Raw genomic sequence first — 12,575 nt, forward strand, 5'->3', positions numbered from 1 at the left:
ATTTGAAATTTAAGAGGTAAGTTCAAAGACTTTACCTGTGTTTCAAAACTTTCAACTGAACAAAAACATGATAAGGAAAATCTAGTTTGGCTGCTAGATCCCACACAATAAAGACAAGGAGAATGACTACAACTTCTATTTGAGCCAAATTGTGTAAAATGAAAACCAAATCCATTACTGTTGAGTCAATTCCTACTCACAGTGACCCATTAGGATAGAGTAGAACTGCCCCACAGGGTTTCCAAGGAGCAGCTGGTGGATTTGAACTGTCAACCTTTTGGTTAGCAGCTGAGGTCTTAACCACTGCACCACCAGAGCTCCCAAATTGTGTGAAGTCCATGAATGAAACTGTTCATCCTGATGTCAGTCTCTCCACCTCAAGGCTTTAATGACATCCTTATGACTCCTGTATTTCTAACCACCCCAGCCCCCCACTCAGAGCTTAAGACCCACCTATTCACTTAAAAACATGCCTTAAAAAAAAATACTGAAAAGTACAAGCTCATAAATAACTACAATACAAATGTCAAGAAAAAAATTAATAATAATATAACCTCGGAGATAAATTACTTGGTGGTATATTTATGTAGCCATTTTTAATCAAATCTGAATAATCTAATTTGTATTATGTAATAGTTACAGTCCATCGCATCTCTTAAAACCCTTTTCAAAACCCAAACCATTGTTTATATTAGTCTCCACAGACTTGGGAGCCCTCAGTCTCAGAGCAACTCCAATTATAATTCTGAATAAGTCACTGTTTTTGTTTTTGTTTTTTTTTTTACTGTAGGCTTCAATTTATCCTCCATAATACACAGCACAGACTAGGACATTTCTAAGTCATATACACAGCTGCCATTTCTATGCTATTCACCTAATATGAAACTTTAACAGCATCCAGAAGTTACCAAACTAAACAAAAATTCCTCACCCTGATCCACCCCAAGAGATCACACACACACACACACACACACAAACCCCAACTGCCACTGAGTAAAAACAAGCTCCTGCTTTTTCAAATATTTTCAAAATAATGATCTACCAACTCTGGTTGCTGCCTGTCATATGTCAGCAAATGGTCTCAATATGAAGACGCCATAATCAAATATAATTAGATTGGGAGAGAGGATGAGAACACTGGGTAGCAAATAAATTGAGGAGAGATGAACTTAGTACCAGGTTGTGAAGAAAACTGAATGTCACACCGTAGAATCTGGGCTTTATCCTCTAAGAAATGCAGAGTCATCAACAACCTTAGAATGGGTGACTACCATAACCATTACAAGTTGAAGAATATCTCTGGTGGCAGTGTTATTGGTGTACAAGGGAGGAAAGAAGATTGAAAAAGCTGGGAGCTTAAAAAAAGACTAAGAGTAGTAATTCATTATGAAACTAATAAATACAGAGGTAAAGAGAAGAAGTTTGGGATACATACAGAAATAGGATCAATAGGATTTTGGTGAGACTTGGTAAAGAATGAGACAGAGAGAAAAGGATAGCATAAAACATTAATGATAAGAATTATATACTGAGCACATATTAGAATTCCAGTCTCGATTATTACCAATCATCAGCCAGGAAAGGGAATATAGGAGGTATAGATTAAAGATAAAAAAAAAAAAAAAAAAACTGAGCTCATTGAAGTTTTTGGTGCCTTCAGGTCAACAAATCGGAGCAATACTAACGCCAACTGGAGATATTGAACTCTGGAGAGCTCTAGCAAGAGATTAAGCTCTCTCTAGCATAGATGTTAAAGGCTCTATCTGTGGTAGGGAGACAGCTTTTTTCATATTTAGCATAGTGCCTAGCACATGGTTGATTTTCAGTACATGTTTGATGGCTGGCTAGATGAATGCCAAAGCTAAAAGCCTGGTAGAGATGTATCTGGGCTGTTATAAGCTATAGCAACATGGTTAAAAAGAAAAGGAAGGGGCAAGGATAGCAACTCACCAGACAAGAAAGCAATTCTGTTTTACCTTTAAGAGGTTAGTGCCCCCAAAGAATCACAAAGGGACTGAGAAGGAAATCTGACGCAGTAAATGTCATGGATGAAGGAAAAGTGGAAGGAATCAGGAAAAGTGGTAGGAATAGCCTCGGGTAAGAACAAGACCACTTATCACTTCCTTCCAAGACAGGAGGGTATCTCTAAAGGTCAGATTCCTAAAAGTGGAAATGTTGGATCATCGATAGATCCCTAATTGTTTTCTCTGGCCATAGTCTTACCCCTCTAGAATTGATCCCCACATTCCCCAGAGACTCTTTTTCCTAAACAAGATCTATTCATATAACTGATTAGTTTACATTTGGTACCTAAATGTTGTCTAGACTATAAATCCAGACGGATGACTTGAACTTTTTAAGAATTTACACAGACTGGTTCCATCTCTTCTTAGTAGACAGAATAAAATATTACAAAATTTGATTGACTTATGCTAAATAGAACTATACTCAATTCAGTATATTAGAGGGATTATGTATTGTTATAAAAAATTCCTAAAACCTTAAAAAAACTGATCATATTCAAAGCCTAATGTAAACTCAAGATACCCTCTTAGAGATATTTTAATAGAATAAACCTCAAGATTTTAAAAATGGAATGAAAAATAGACAGTATTTATCAGAAATTAACAAACTAGAATAGAGAAAAGTAGCAGAGGAATAAATAACTCCAGGTTTGGCTTTTTGAAAGAATCAGTAGGATATGTAAACACTCAATATACATAATCAATTAAAAACAAGGAAAAACACATGAAAATTAGAAATACTTAAAAAAAAATACTTAGAGACTATCAAATTTATCTAGCAATAATTTTATAAAACATAAGACTGTAATGTAAAAAATATTCTAATAAAAGGACAGGCTTAATAAGTTAGACAATACAAAATATCAGATCGAATATTAACCCAATGATAAACAGAATTTCTACAAAATTTAAAGAATCTTCGATGAACCTTTTTTTAAACTTCAAAATCTACCTCCAAAATAGATTCTGTGCCAGATTATTTATTAGATATGATTAGATAGAGTATCTTAAAGGTTCCAACGTGTATAAAGCCTTAACAGTACCAAAAAGCTGGCAAGCAATAAAAAATACTAGAGACTATTCTTACCTGTGACCATTTTGCAAAATTTCCAAGTAAATAAAAAGGAATTAAACTCCAGTATATAATAAAAGAATAAGCTTCTACAACCAACTGGATTTTGTCTTAACTATGCAAGGATGACATAATATTAGCAAATCAAATAGTTAACAAGAAAAAAAAAAAACCCTCAACAGATTCAAAAACTACATTTATATGTTTAGAGATTTAAAAAACTTCAATAGAAATTTCCGATAACCTAATTTAGTTCATAAAGAATAGATAGCTTCCTAACATGATAAGGAAACTTAGACAGTCAACATCATACTTAAGTGACAATCATGAAAGTCATTAGCAATAAAATAGTTAAATGAGGTGTCAGAATTAAAAAAATACTTAAATTAATAATATTTGTCTGAATTTGTATACCACAGTTAAATGGATAATTTTGTTAATATCTAACACTTAAATATATGGATAATTTTGTAATATTTTATAGAGCTCTGGTGGTGCAGCGGTTAAGAGCTCAGCTGCTAACCAAAAGGTCGGCAGTTTGAATCCACCAGCTGCTGCATGGAAACCCTATGGGGCAGTTCTACTTTGTCCTATAAGGTCACTATGAGTCAGAATCGACTTGATGGCAACAGGTTTGGTTTTGGGTTCTAAGCACTTACTTGTGTTAACTTCTTTAATCCTCAGGACAACCCCAGGAGCTAGTTATGTTTTGCTTGCTCCATTTTGCAGATAAGGAAATCTAAGCACGCAGAGAGTGAGTGGGGAGCAGGGATTCAAACCCGGCGAACTTTTAATGAAAATGATACTCAAAGTAATATTTGACTAGTTTACCAAGGTATCAAATGTACGAAGTACAAAGTTGGATATCATTTTAAAGCATAGTTAATTATGTATCAAATGAAGCTCATTATTTACATTTTTATAATTTTACTATTAGAAAATAAATGAAGCATAATTATCGAGAAAGAGAATTTTAAATGGATATTTTCGATGTACAATCTTACCTACAAATGGTTTACAAAATATGTACACTAGTAGCAGATAAATTCTGGACATTTAATTTTATTCCATTTTTTAAAAGAAAGTGTTAAATACTTCTCAAGTTTAGAATCTGTATTTGTAACCCGGGATGATAATATAAAAACATAAAAAAAAAAATTGTTTATCCATCTTGATTTAAAAAAAAAAAGAAGACTTAAAAATGAGTGAAGAGCAGTATTTCAAGTTTCTCATTTTTATACTCAGAATGATGTATTAATTACCTATTGAAACTGTTGTCAGTTGTTAGCTGCCATCAAGTAGATTCTGATTCATGGTGACTATGCTGTGATATAATTAGTGATTCAACTTACCAGTTGGATAGAATGCTTGGAATTTCATTTGGACAATTACCCCAGTAAAAATCCTCAAGATCTGAAAAAGATTTATTGAGCAGGGTCAATAAAACATATTTTGTATATCATTTTATAATATGTTAATTCCATTTGATGTTTGACTTATACCTGTTCCACGCATCCATAAGGATACAGACTTAGGATTTTCATTTAATATGAATATTGTCTAACTCAGGAAGTAGCACATCCTTTTATTTACACACCACCTTTGGTGCTAGGGTCTACCCTCCAGCCTGCCTGCCCTCAACCTTGACCCCGACCTGCAGGAGCCACACTGTGCAGATAAATTAAATAATTCATTCTGAACTCTGACTTGGTAATTTCCTTAAACAAAGCCAAGAGATCACACTGCATTCTTATTTTTTAATGGCATTTGATAAACTTTCTGTGGGAGGAGAGAGTGTATTATAATATTTCAGTCTGATAAAAGATAATCTGTGTTCTGAAATTTTAAGTCTATATACTAGGTGAGCTAATATATAAGTTTAGTAATTATGTCACCTGTAGCAACACATTTATATAAGGTAGTGTTTACAAGAATATTTCAGATATAATACTGTGATTGCCAAGTGCTTTTGTACAACTAAAAGATCATTCATCAATCTAAAAGTCCTTATTTTTAAAAGATGAGGAAAATGAGATCCAAAGACAGTGAAATGGCTTGGCTAAGATCTTATGCTTAGGGACAATGCTATGTTTGGATAGTAAGTCTCAAGATTAGCTTATCCTCTTTCAACACTATTGATTCAGAATATATGTTTTAAGGCTCCGATTTACAGCAGGCACTGAATTAGGCAGTAGAAATTCTGTAATGAACATAAAACTTTAAGTGTCTGCCTTCACGATCTTAATTCTAGTGACATTAATTCATTGAACACTGAATATACTTTCCCATTCATATAAACTGTATAGAATAAAAATATAAACAAGATTTCAGGATGCAGTTCTATTATGAGCCAAGCCTGTTTCCAGTGAATATTCTTTCTTCAGTCTTCAAGATACATTTGGCTCACAAAGGGCTTAGCTAAATATCTGAATATCTTTGACTTGTTGATGGACATTTTGTGCAAAGATAAATCTTTCACAATGGGAAAGGAACATATTTGTATTTTTCCACTGAATGTCTTAAAAGGAATTTTTTATTTGCTTACTGATCGGAATCTGTGTTAACTTCTAGGCTCAGTGTGAAGCTTAAGAACATTCTAAGGAGATTAAAAATTCCACATGTTCAAATAAGTAAATAGATTCCACATGAGAAAGTAAATCCAAAACCTTGGCATTTTTTCTGCGAATCATTTCTTAACTACTGTTTCATATTTAGCATTGAGTTCAGTGGTTTGCTTAGCATTTGCAAAATATAGTGACACAGTTTTAAGATTGAATTTCTAGACCAATAAAACACCTTTCTCACTCCTTTTTCATACCTCCAACCAATACTCTATAAGTAACTACATTCCAGTCTAGATATATTATCTTAATGACTTTGGAAGTATTATTTTAGAATGACTTTCACATGAGGCAATTAGGAGGTTTGCTGGAGTATAAAACTCTCATTTAAAATCTAGAAAACAAAGAGGTCAAGATAATGTACTAAACACAAGACCAAGTTCTGCCTAAAATTATGACAATTCACAGAAAGATATGTAAACTGTTTATAAGTGTAAAGTGATTGTCAAGCTTCCTTGTGACAGTCCAAAATCAGCAAATGTGGTTAGCCTCCATTCTCTAAAGAATATATCTGTTTTAGCACAGTTGATCCTCAGATTCCCCAAGTTGTTAGGTGCCGTCGAGTCAGTTCCAATTCATAGTGACCCTATGTACAACGGAACGAAATGCTGTTCGGGATTGCGCCATCCTCAGCATTGTTGCTTTGGTTGAGCCCATTGTTGTAGCCACTGTGTCAATCCATCTCTTTTTTTCCCTCTTTTTCACTGACCCTCTACTTTATCAGATATGATGTCCTTCTCCAGGGACTGGTCCCTTCTGGTAACATGTCCAAAGTACATGAGATGAAGTCTCATCATCTTCATTTTAAGGAGCATTCTGACTGTACTTCTTCCAAGGCAGATTTGTTCATTCTTCTGGCAGCGCATAGTATATTCAGTATTCTTCACCAATACCATAATTCAAAGGCATCAATTCTTCTTCAGTCTTCCTTATTCATTGACCAGCCTTCCCATGCATATGAGGCAACTGAAAATATTATGGCTTGGGTCAGGCACACCTTAATTCCCAAAGTGACATTTTTGCTTTTCAGCACTTCAAAGAGATCTTTTGCGGCATATTTGCCTAATGAAATACATAGTCAGTTTTCTTGACTGCTGCTTCTCTGGGTGTTGATTAGGTCCAAGAAAAATGAAATCCTTGCCAACTTCGATCTTTTCTTCATTTATCATAGTGTTGCTTATTGGTCCTTTGTGAGGATTTTTGTTTTCTTTATGTTGAGGTGTAATCTATTGAAGGCTGTGGTCTCTGATCTTCATCAGTAAGTGCTTCAAGTCCTCTTCACTTTCAGCAAGCAAGGTTGTATCATCTGTATTTCACAAGCTGTTAATAAATATTCCTCCAATCCTGATAACATATTCTTCTTCATATAGTCCAGCTTCTTGGATTATTTGCTCAGCAAACAGACTGAATAAGTATGGTGAAAGATACAACCCTGATGCACACCTTTCCTGATTTTAAACCCACAGTATCCCTTTATTCTGTTTTAAACGACTGCCTCTTGATCTATGTACATGTTCCTCATGAGCACAATTAAGCGTTCTAGAATTCCCATTCTTTGCAGTGTTTTCCATAAATTTGTTATGATCCACACAGTTGAATGCCTTTCTGTAGTCAATAAAACACAGTGAACATCTTTCTGGTATTCCCTGCTTTTAGCCAAAACCCACCTGACATCAGCAATATATCCCTCATTCTATGTCCTCTTCTGAATTTGGCTTGAACTTCTGGCAGTTCCCTGTCGATGTACTGCTACAACAGTTTTTGAATTATCTTCAACAAAATTTTACTTTGGATCCCCATAAGCTTCATCAATATAACATGCAAATACTGAATTAATGAATCATTTCACCAAAAAGAATCAACTCATAGATATTTCAGAGGAGATCTGAGAAGAATCTACTCCTTTCTTTTATAATAAAGAAGAAGAGACTGAGGTCTAGCACTTCATCAAGGATCACATAGTCAGCAGCTGATGGAGCTGAATCCAGGTGTTGCTGTTGCTGTGTGCCATCAAGTCTATTCCAACTTGTGTTGCTGTTGTGTGCCTTCAAGTGGATTCTGACTCACAGTAACCCTATGGGACAGAGTAGAACTGTGGGTATATATATATATACACATATATACATGTGTACATACATAGTTATATATACAAAAGCATACACATGCATATATAATTTCACTACAAATACCTGTTTATATATCACTAGAATTTTCTGAACTTGAAATTCACGTCTCTGTGTATCTTCTGCTTCTAATGATCAACTCCATCATATAAGAGTATTATGTGTATTTTCTTTACAGAATTATTACATGTAGAAATCATAATCACATCACCAAGGTTTATAACCATTGACTTTGGCCAATACTCATTCCACCTTCCTTGGAGAAAAGTTTGTACAGTACATAGGATCTCCACAGGTTTTTCTCAAGTGGTTTCCACCTCTAGAATTAAACTTAGCTCATTCCTAAGAAGACTCTCGGAGCTTATTGACCTACACTGTGTCCTTACATATAATTAGTGTCCTTATATAAATCTTGGTGGTGAGTTTTGAGTTTTTCAAAAATATCAAATACCAGTGTGTTCCTCTTGTAGTCTCCTTTTTTCTACTTATAAATTTCTCTCAGATTTCTCTACTTGCAACACAAAATGCATGCATGGATATTGTTTGTCATCTGGCTAGAAGAGATGTCAAAGATTGTCTTTTCTACGTATTATATTGCTTATTACTGGTAAATCTTAACTTGATTTACCTTTTATGACATTATTTACCTAAATACATGACTTGATCTACCTTTTATGACATTATTCTGACTGCTGTAGGGTTGCTATGAGTCGGAATCGACTTGACGGCAACGAGTTTTGGGTTTTTAGCTAGGTAGAAAATAGATGGTGTGTGCGTTGCGGGAGCGGGCTCTAGATAAGTGGTGAGGCAAGTTAGAATTATCTGAGTTGGCTCTGACTCATGGTGACACCACGTAGAACAGAAAGAAACTTTGCCTGGCCTTCCACCATCTTCACGATCGTTGACATGCTAGAATCCATTACTGCAGTCACTGTGTATTTTGAGTTGTAGTACAGGCATGATGTATTGATACTTTCAACTTAAATGCAGTTGTGGAAATGAGCAGAAGCAAATGCAGCTGAGATGTCTGAAGAATGGACCGTGGGACAGAAAATCAAGTATGACTCGGGTTTTTGGGTTGCGCAACTAGCCATTTACTGAAAAGCTGTCTCTAGAGAGAAACATCTGCCACCCATCTGTCAGCTTGTCAGACTGTGGCAGTTTGCATGTTTCTATGATGCCGGCACTGGGTTGTTTGTTTTTATGATGCTAGAAGGTATGCCACCAATATTTCAAATATCAGCAGGGTCACCCATGGTTTCAGTGGATCTTCTAGACTAAGAAAGAGTAGCAAGAAAGGCCTGACAATTTACTACCAAAAATTAGCCAATGAAAACCCTATGGATCACAACAGAATATTGCCCAATATACTGCTGGAAGATGAGTCTTTAAGTTTGAAGTCACTCAGACTGAGCATGTCAATGATGATTTAGATGCTGCAGGACAAGCCAACCATTTCCTTCTGTTGTTCATGGTGTTGCCATGAGTCGTAGTTAACTCCACAGAAACTAATAACAACGACAGAGAGGAAAAGTTGTATATGGTGAAGCACAAGTAAGGATTACTGTTTTGGTGATTTTGCCCATGCAGGTATAAGGATGCTAGCTATATAAATCACAGTTAACAAGACGTCTTATCAAAACTTCCATTTTGGCAACAACAATTTTCTTGATGATAAGAACAGATGATCAGTTCTTACGGTGAAACCTCTCCAACTCTGTTGCATCTTATTGCGAGTAAATGTACTTGTGCCTCATGAGTAATTTCCATCTCTTCTATATTCTCCATCTCTTGTACCAGCTCCCTTTCTACAGATCATTAATAATGCTCAAGTATCTCTTATCTTGACAAATAATACATCTCTCTACCCTGTGAACCCATCTAGTTAATGTCCTCTCCTGTCTTTCACAGCTAAGCTCCTCAAATAAGCACTTGGACTCACTAATTTTACCCTTTTCATTTACTTTTTATTCAACTATGGAATTGGGGGGAATCCCTGGGTGACGCAACCACTAACTGAAAGGTTGATGGTTCGAACTCACCCGGAGGTGCCTCAAAAGACAGGCCTGGAGATCTGTTTCCAAAAGATCACAGCCTTGAAACTTCTATGGAGCAGTTCTACTCTGCATACATGGAGTTGCCACTAGTCAGAATCAACTCAATGCCAACTAACAGCAACAAAAATAACATGCCATTAAGTGTGGTTTTCCAACCCCACTACATTATTGAAACTGATTTCACAAAGATCCTCAATAAACTCTTAATTGTTACATCCTGTGGAATATTTCTGGGAGCTCTTTACTGGCTTAAAAAAACCAAACCCATTGCCATCGAGTCAGCTCCAACTCACAGTGACCCTACAGGACAGAGTAGAACTACCTTATAGAATTTCCATGGAGCAGCTAGTGAATTCAAGCTTCTGACCTTGGTTAGCAGCCAAGCTCTTAACCACTGTACTACCCTCCTCTAAATAATATTTTTCAGCAAACTGCTATTCTTAAGTTTATTCTTTCTCCTCTCCACATTTTTTCCTGGAGTAATATCAACACTCCACTTATTAAATGCTGATGACTTAGCAAATCTATATCTCTAATCCAGTCCTATATTCTGACCTCCAGAGTGTACATCCAACTATCCACTTAGCGTTGCCACCTGGATTCCCATATGCACTTAAAAAAAAAAAAATTAGCTAAACGCTGAGATCCTTACCTTTACTAAACCTCTGCTCCTATTTTTATTGGTGAAGAGCATCAACATTCACCCATTAATTCCAGACAGACACCTGGGAATCAACTCATATCACTCCATTTTCCACATCCTCCAAATTTTACCACTGACCCAGTCTTGTCAATTCTACTTCCTTAACATATCCTTTCTATTCCTCTCCTGTCCATTGCCACCACTCTAACCTTATTCCATGTCTTCAAAATCATCTGAACCATTTTAATTCCACTTATTGTGTGCCCCACCCCACCCCCCCCATTTGTCCTCTGCACTGCTGCCATCGTTCTCTTCCTTAAGTGCACATCTCAGTTGCTCACCTGTTAAAAATCCTTTAAAAGTTTTCTACTATCTAAAGGAAAAAGTCCACAGGCTTTAGGGTGGCTTCTGATGGTTTCCAAGATCTGATCCCTGCTTTACCTCCTTAACCTTCATTCTTATCTCTCACCATACCCTTTCCCCATGTCCTAGCAGCCAGGAGTACCAGACATGCCGATTCATGCTTTTCTTCCCTCTCCAACTTCTTCCTGTCAGCCTTGTGTCCCCACCTCCACCCATGCGCATCCCATCCCTACCCAGCCCAATCCTTCTCAAGCTTCCCTACTTTAAAAGGAACTCTTTCTCATAGTCCTGGTGGAAGGTTCTTGAATATTTTACTCCTGTTTTTACAAAGCTTTCTCATAGAAAATCTAACATTTTATGGGGCTCAATGATTTCTTATCTCTAATTTCTCACTATACTGGCTTTCTCTTGATAATCCAAGTTATATGGATGGTGTTCACTGAATAATATTTTTGAATTAATAAAGAATATTGAATTCCTTGATGATAATTTATCCTGAACTCTACCTAAAAGAAAAAAAAAAAGGAAAAACGAATGTTTCTAAATAATTATCAAAATTTTTCGCGATTATCTAAGTAGAGCGCACATAAAATAGCATACCTATTGTATTATATAAACTGTCTAGTATGAAGAGAACAAAGTGTCAACACAGGACAAATCTATTAGGTCAACTATTGACAGACATAAGCCATTTCATGGACTTTGGCTACGGCTAAACTTGAGAAAACAGTTCCAAGTTAAACTTTGAACTTCAAAATTTAGGGAAAAGGAAAAGCAACCAAAATATACTGCATATTCAGCTTAAATTCAATCAGCACTATTTCTGAATACAGCTAAAAGTTCTGTTAGCTTTTGCTTCTTTTTGCCAAAACCAACCATAGGCAAATCATGTGACCGGCAGATTGCTTACAGCCTTCTGCAGATAGTGATTTTAGAAAACATGCGTAATGTGACTCATGTGGTTGAGGTAGAGCTATACTTGTAAAGTGGTGCAGATGGAAATGATTTGCTCTGGAAGCCAAGATATAGTCACGCGCCATATAACATTCATTCGGGCAATGTCTGACCACATACGCATCCATGGTCCCATAAATTCAGAAATCCCAATTGGAGAGCAGGATGTAGCAGACATAACTGGATGTAGCAAACACAACAGGTTTTCTCATGCAATGTGTGTATCTCATGTCTCTTGTATACAAAGAAATGGCGCTGCCAGATCATCGTTTGTTATTATAAACCATTGTACGTACCTCAAATTTTTAATACAATGGGCTTTATGGGGTTGGTTCATAACTATGGGCTGTATGTAAGTAGGACATTGTAACCCAGACACTGCCTATATAATATGGTGTTCGTACAACCTCCAAATCATGTAACGTCTTATTTCACAGAACGTATCATGGATGTTAAGTGACACACGACTGTAGTTGTACTATTTTATCGTATTTATCTATAAATTCACATGTTAGTGAATATGAGGAGTCTCAGACCACAAAGACCATAAAATATACCCAAGCATATCTGGATCAGAATTCCACCACACTAAAGTTATGGAAATTAGAATTGATGCTTTTCACGCTGTTTACTTTGACACCTCTATATTAATTACATTTAAGTTTCTCTTTTCATTTTTAAATACACAGCAGCATATAGGCTTGTCCTCATTTTAAAA

The 12,575-nt window shown here is 35.9% G+C and overlaps 1 long non-coding RNA gene across 22 annotated transcripts in view; it reads right to left on the minus strand.

Moving 5' to 3' along the window:
- The window catches only part of LOC126061472 (uncharacterized), a 597,975-nt gene that overhangs the window by 381,517 nt on the left and 203,883 nt on the right, over positions 1-12,575 (minus strand). For 21 of the 22 annotated variants that reach the window (XR_007513790.1, XR_007513792.1, XR_007513799.1 and 18 more), the window contains one exon: positions 4,449-4,509. This is a non-coding gene — a long non-coding RNA (uncharacterized LOC126061472). Of the gene's footprint in view, positions 1-4,448; positions 4,510-7,384; positions 7,870-12,575 lie in introns of those variants that run through there. The other variant, XR_007513802.1, reaches the window with a different exon arrangement.

Source organism: Elephas maximus, chromosome 18 (assembly GCF_024166365.1).
Source record: "Elephas maximus indicus isolate mEleMax1 chromosome 18, mEleMax1 primary haplotype, whole genome shotgun sequence".
Taxonomy (NCBI): domain Eukaryota; kingdom Metazoa; phylum Chordata; class Mammalia; order Proboscidea; family Elephantidae; genus Elephas; species Elephas maximus.